A 7,191-nucleotide genomic window follows, 5' to 3' on the forward strand; every position below is an offset into this window, starting at 1 on the left:
AACTGTCACTTTAAGCCTTTAATTAAACAGAACAATCTTTCAGTGCAGGATTTTTCAAAATGTAGTCGATAGAAAAGGGAGTATTTGAGGAACAGGGGAAGTTTCCTTGCTGCCTCTGACTGTGCCACAGAGGTGACTGTCCACTCCATTTCTCTCCTTTAACAAATCAGGCCTTGTTTGGCAGAAAAAAAAAAAAATGAAGCGGAAGGAGTTCTTATACCAATTCTGTCTTATCTTTGTAACCATTATTATTACTATTATCATTCATGAATCTTTTTTTTTCCACCTTGAAAGTTTATATATTCTCCCCTAAGGAGAAGAAGAAATAAGTTGCATTCAACCCAATGAAGGATTAAGCAGATGGTATCAAGGAGCTATGGCACCAATGGCAATTTTTGTGAACACATATAAAATAAAATTATACAAACAATATGGTAATGTACATAGAAGGTATGAAGCAACTTATTCAAATCTATTTCCTGCATGTTGGTCCCTTGCAAAGTTCCATGAAACCTGGCGGTGCAGGTGCTTAAGGCAAATAATGCTTGTAGAGGGCTGAAGCGGTATTCGGCCACTGTCTACACCTGACTGTAACTGTAACAGCGGAGAGAAACTCTGCTCGGTGACTGCATCAGACAAGAGCTGGAACTCCCCAAACCCAGACGGCTGAGCTGGCAGGACAGGCCTTCGACCAGTATGTCACCACAGGGGTTGGACCTGTGATCATGACTGTTTAAAAACCCCACAGCGTAAGCGCTGAGGTCTCTCTTCCAAGTCTGATCTCTATTTCAGCCAGAGTGGAATGGGCAGCAGAAAAACCCACATCTGCAACTCCTATTGTTTTGTGAATGTTCTAAATAAACACTTCCTCAGGTCAGGTATGTGTAAGGTCTGACCACTTGCATGTGTTTTTATGAAAATAGAAAAATATAAAATGTAATATAGAGATTTAATATATGTACATTTCTATTGCTTTATCAAGTACTTACTCTTCACCCCTCAACAAACAATTTCTGTGCCAAAAACTGTGTTACATACAACACATATGGGCACTGGAGCACATGGCAAAGAGCAAGAATGGGCTTTGGAATTAGGGTGACAGGGTTAGAGTCCCAGTGTTGCTGGTGACAGACCGTATGACTTGAGCAGGTCGTACTCTCCAAGCCGTATTTCTTGTTCCATACAGTAGATATGCTTGCAAGGTTGTCATGGGGATTAATGAAAACTTATGAATAGCACTTAATGTTAATATGATAGCTATGGTATTGCATCTTGACCAGTGTGTTCATATTATTACATTTTACTCTGAAAAAGAATTCTGGTAATCAGGACATGTACGTAAATTCTTAATTTCAAAAACATAGGTGATCAGACAACAAATTAAAATAATATTGGATCGGGCAAGCCCTGGTGGCGCAGCGGTTTGGGGCCACCTGCAGCCTGGGGTGTGATCCTGGAGACCCGGGATCGAGTCCCGCGTCGGGCTCCCTGCATGGAGCCTGCTTCTCCCTCTGCCTGTGTCTCTGCCTCTCAGTCTCTCTCTCTCTCTCTCTCTGAATAAAATATATAAATCTTTAAAAAAATAAAATAAATAAAATAATATTGGATCAGATTAAAAAATAACTCTTCAGTAAAACATGGGGGTGCTTTTTATTGAAATAGTCTATTAGAGCATAGATGCATAAAACTAAGACTATTTTTAAATAGTTTCTTCCCAAATTCACGTTGCTAACTGTTAATTATTAGACCATTAATCAGTGGGAAATATATCCATTCTTAGTAATAAAAAAAAAAAGAGAAAGAGTGGGGGCTTCTCAGAAAGCTCCTCACACACAATTCCATAGAACACATCTAAATAAGTCAGTAGTGTGGGTGGGTTGCTAGGGAATGCTGTAACTTAAAGTACTTATTTTATAACTTAGAAAACATGGGTCCATGTGGAAATTAAATTATAGGAATTAAGTGGTCAAAGCCATCCACACGTACATATTTTGGAGATATTGCCTACTGTCAGATTGTACAAACTATCCCACTTGTAAGCTATAATAACCAGGTGATTTCTGCTTGAAAGACATACCCAGGATAGAGCTGAGAGGATGTTCACTGTTTAACAGGAATGGTCTTTGTCATACCTTGCTCTAGTTACAGCTTGAAGATCCTTAAATTTAAGCAAACAAGCCCAAAGCCTCTAGTCCAGGGCTCCGAAGATCCCTCAGAGATGTGAAGTAGCAAATTAACTAAGTTGATTTATTCCCTCAGGAATTTACTGTCTAAAAGTATTCCTATTCCTATCCATTCCTGAGGAATTTATTTCCTCCAATTATTGTTATATAATGAAGTTAACTTGGAGTCTATTTATAAGAAGGCATAAAGAAAAAAAACACGTATTTTTAACAAAAAAATTGCATTGCTTGCCTATTTTTATGAGCCAGACTTACTTCAAAACAGGACCAGGACATCTTTAGCATCCAGTGAGTACACTGTCAGTTAAGTTAGATGTTTCAAATACAATGTAGACTAATAGTATAAGTACAATAATTATAAGTGTTTTGTGGGAAAAAATAATTTAAATAAGTAGAATATATAATCCTCAATTAAGTATTTAGAAGCATAAATAAATAATAAGCAAAAAAATAAATCATCATTGTTCAATGCTTTAAGCATATCATTATTTTTCCATCTTCACAAGAATTCCAATTGTGAAGATCTTCTCCATCATTTTACAGATGAGGAAACTGACACATTGTGAGCCTTTCCTACACCAGGAGGCAGTGATGGAATGTCAGTATTCTAGTTAAGGTCACACCCTCAAATCAATCATCATTGCAAAGGGTATAAGTGGAAGTCAAAGGACTATTGAGGAGATACACTCATGCAATCTGATCATGGAAGAGAAAAGGTGACTGAAATGTATTTCCTGTTACTGAGACTAAATAAAGAAAAATGATCTAGTAGGTGGCATCTAACTTGATTGGTGAGACACAGAACAGGACTGAAGTAGTTGAGCTTCCATGTGAAGGGACATAGGCTAAACTTGTAAAGGGATTAGGTATTGTTTTTAAAAACAGTGAGTTTCACCTTGAGGCATTGTCATCTATACTGCTTTCTTCCTTATCTGAAGATAGTTAAGCAAGTTAGTACTTTTCCCTAAATTAAAATTAAATTCATAGATGGAATATATTTTTGAAATTAAGATCTATAATAAAGAATGGATTTTACAGAGCTTCTATAGTTTTGCCACCATTTTTAGAGTACACAATTGAATCAGCTAAAGGCTTGGAAAAAATACACTTCAGGGAGCCATTTAGTATTGGCTAAAAAATACACTCTGTTTTAATGGGGTTTTGTTGTTGTTGTTGATTTTATCACTTATTTTGAAAATGCTATGATCAAGCCCTTGGAAATCCTGACTTCTCAGTTTCTTACATGGATTCTATGGGAGTGCAGAATAATTTAAGCTTTTCATCTGAGTTAGGATCTTCTGTAGTTCATCAACCTTATCTGTCACGTATATGTCACTGAAATGAGAAAAACCTTAGAAGGCAGGAAAAAAATTAAAAACAAATTAATGTGGGAAGATGATATAAATCAAGTGGTGAAGCCAAGAGTGAATTATCAAAAGATCTTTCATCAGGAGTGAATACATTTTTCTTTCTCAAGAGGAACCCATTATGTGTTTTTGTTTGCACTATTATACATCAAGTGGCATATTAAAGAAATAGATTTATTAGGATTTAGAATGTGTTTTACTCTGATAGGAAAGAATAGTGGTCCTTCAAATTTAATTTGAAAAGGCTTAAACCGTGAAAGTCCACATAGACCCTGTCTAGTAATGAATGCTAAGAAAAACAAATACTATTTTTAACTCAAAAGACATGAATGGATCCTCTCCCATAAGAAAGAAAAATACCAAAACAATACCATTTTAGAATAAGCATTGTTTATTTTATCTACACTCCTCAGAATTTATTTAGTCAGATATGGTAGTCTAGCGTTTTTGTGGTAAATCATGCTCTGTTTACCGAAAGGGGAAAGAAACAATTAAAACAAGGATTTTCTAAGCTTGTTTTTCCTCTGGGGCAAACGGATTGGCTTTACCAATGGGTTCTGAAGGACGCTTCTATGTTAAATGGAGATCTCAATAAAGGTTCGAGATGGCCAAGCAATTTGGGAGAACATCAAAGGGACACAGAAATTCAGAGATAAAGAAAAATTTGCTTTTCTTTGGTAATCTCCTTGTAACTTGCTCAATCACCACACCTGTTCTTTTATTAGAGAAATAGAAATAGCCATATTGGAGTCTTTCTGGAGAAGAGTATGTGTGAAGAGTGTGTGTGGGGGGGAGGGTATGTTTACGAGAGATTGAGAGGGAGGAAGAGGGTTGTTGGGGAAGAAGTGTGTAGACATCTGATTTGGTCTAATGTAAAGATTAGGGTCTATCACAAACAGGAGAATGCTCTAACCAGATATTTGCAAATGTCTTACATGTTAAGCAGAAAAGGGATTTTCTTTTCCAGGGAGAAGGAAACAGGCTAGAAAGTACCAGGTGTGGTAACGTAGGATTGGGTTGTCCTGATGGGACAGTGGATCAGAGAATGTTTTGCTATTCTTGACCAGCCTATTCTTGACCAGCTGCCCTTCAGGTCTGTTCATATGCTCACTCAGGCTGAAGGTGAGTCAAGGTTCAGGTACCTGGGGGAGGAAAAATAGTTAAGACACTTATGTTTAGTTAACCATCATTTTGTTCTGATTGCTCAGAGGGGACAAACAGGTCAGCTAAACAGGTTTGAGACAAAGAACAGAAGTCTGGAGAATCTGTCTGGCCTTGTTCTAGGTAAACAAGGGGATGTATATCAAAGTCGTATTTCATAGCCTCATTCTCCGAAGGACATTGTTCTTTGGAACAAAAAGGAGAGGGGAATTTCTTTAATCTCCTCTGTGTTCCAGGATCACAGGGGCTGGGGTAAAACTTCAATCCCGTCAGTCAGTCTTGATGTCACTCTCAACTCAGCCTTTTTCCTTAAACTTGCCCTAAAGAAGAAAGACTCTCCCTCATCCTCTCCTGCCAGAAAGATCCTGGAAGAACCAGTTCCCTCTACCAAAGTGCTAGGGGAAAGGTCAGGAAAGAAGAAAGACATTGGAAAATCTTTACAGAGGAAAGGGACTCCTTGGGACAACAGTAGCTGAGCTGGGAACAGCCTCCTAAAATAATCGGGGTTCCACTAACAACACACAAAAGCCTGAGGGACCTATCATGTCATAAAGTCCCCTCAGCTGATCAGAGGGTCGCTGCTGGGGTGTGTGGCTTATTTCCAGAGCTCTGAGCATGGGAGGCATTAGATGCAGCCTCTGGGCAGGCTGGCTGAAGAAAACACAGCATACAAGGAGTTAAGTGGAGGTTTGAAGACTCTTCCAGGCACATGTTGGTGACCGGGTTTGGTCTGAACAGAAAGAGGTAACATCTGACAGGAGATTTCATCAGAGTGAGAAAATATATACCAGTGATTTTATTATGTCCCAGAGGCTCAGAGAGAGGAGGCATCTGAAATTAAGCAAGTGGTGATATTTTTTTTTCCCTCCTGGGAAATAAATACTGCATAAACTTGAATAAAATTCATAAACCTTTGAACTCCTTGTGTTTCATTTTCTTAATCAAGAACCCTATTTACCACCTCGATGACTAGTAAGCTCATTCTGTGAATTTGTAGGCACCTAAGAGCTTGAGAAAAAGTTCTTCAAAGTAGAACACCCAGGATTGTGATTGTTATATACACTACTACCACCAAAAGCAGCAAAAATGCATCGTTCATTACATAATTAACTCCATAAGGGTGAAAAGAAATTAGTTCTGCTCATAGTAACAAAGCTGATAACGCTCAATCAATTTTGCCGTTTAGGAGCATTTACACCTTTTATCACTATTGTGATAAATTAGAAGCAGGAATGGAGCCTGTGTTTTCTGTAATTTTGCAGTAATAATGCCATTTCTGACATACTTTGTTTCTGTCATTAGGTAATATGATTTGCTTCTTAATTACATTTCTGGGTGAAGGTAAAATAACAAAGAGCCACACCAATGAATTCTTCTCCTTAGAATACGTGTTACGACGAGCCTTGGTTAATGCTAAAGAGATGGAGCGGAGAGAGGCTCAGGGAACCAGATCAGATTTTCCCTTTTTTATTTACTTGTCCTAGTTCACAGAAAGTTATTATTCTGCATTCAATAAATTAAATGTAATTACATTTTACTGTCATCTCCATTTCTCACAATGTTGCAGTGTTCATTTCAGCTTACCCAGAAGCCTTAAATGTGGTGCATGGGAAGTCAGAATGACCAAAGTCATTCCCATGCGGTTTTCTGTATCCCATTATCAAAGAAAGCTTCATTTGACCGCTCTCCTAGAGGAGGAGCAGTCGTACCAGAATCATACCACCCGTTAATGGAGATCACCTAGAGAAACTCCAAAAGTCTCACGCACAGTAATTTTTAGAGATTTTCCATTATCTTTTAATCAGAAATATTCACAATACCCCTCTTAGTGATGGGTGAATGATTACGATTCTAAGCTTCCCTTTCTCCCCTAATCTCCCCTTACCTGCTGCAAGGTCAGGAAAGTTCTAGAACCCTCTAGGGCCCCTCTTAAAGCTGCCCTATCTTTGGACTGTTATGGTGTAGACTTGAGCAGAACAAGGAGCACCAGCGACTAGGAAAAGACCCTCTTCCTTGGCCTCACCCCCAACCTGGAAGAGCCGGCTGAGAGCAGTACTGCAGCACAAGCTGACCTCAGTTGGCACGCCAAAACATTTATTTAGCACTGCACTTGATGTGAATAGAAATAAAGATAAATAAATACAAGGCCCAAGCCCTCCAGAAGCTGACAACGTATTAATCCACTTGGGAAGATTTGATAAATGTATTCGCACTAAACTGTTATTAGCTGACAAGTGTTGGTTCCATCAGGTGTGATTGCAACAGGTTTCTTAGCAACACAATTTCTCTTTCCTCCATTGGAACGTAGCAGGGGGAGAGGCCGGGTTACTGGGTATTGTGCAGGAACAGCTTCAGAGAAAATCTGTCAGAGAATTATAAAGTTGCCCAACAGAGACTCCAGAGAACCGGCTGTCATTTTATTTCATCCTGGACCTTTTACAGAATTGGCTCTCTGAAATTTCCCTTAACAGATTCTCTGC

Source organism: Vulpes lagopus, chromosome 20 (assembly GCF_018345385.1).
Source record: "Vulpes lagopus strain Blue_001 chromosome 20, ASM1834538v1, whole genome shotgun sequence".
In the NCBI taxonomy this organism is placed as follows: domain Eukaryota; kingdom Metazoa; phylum Chordata; class Mammalia; order Carnivora; family Canidae; genus Vulpes; species Vulpes lagopus.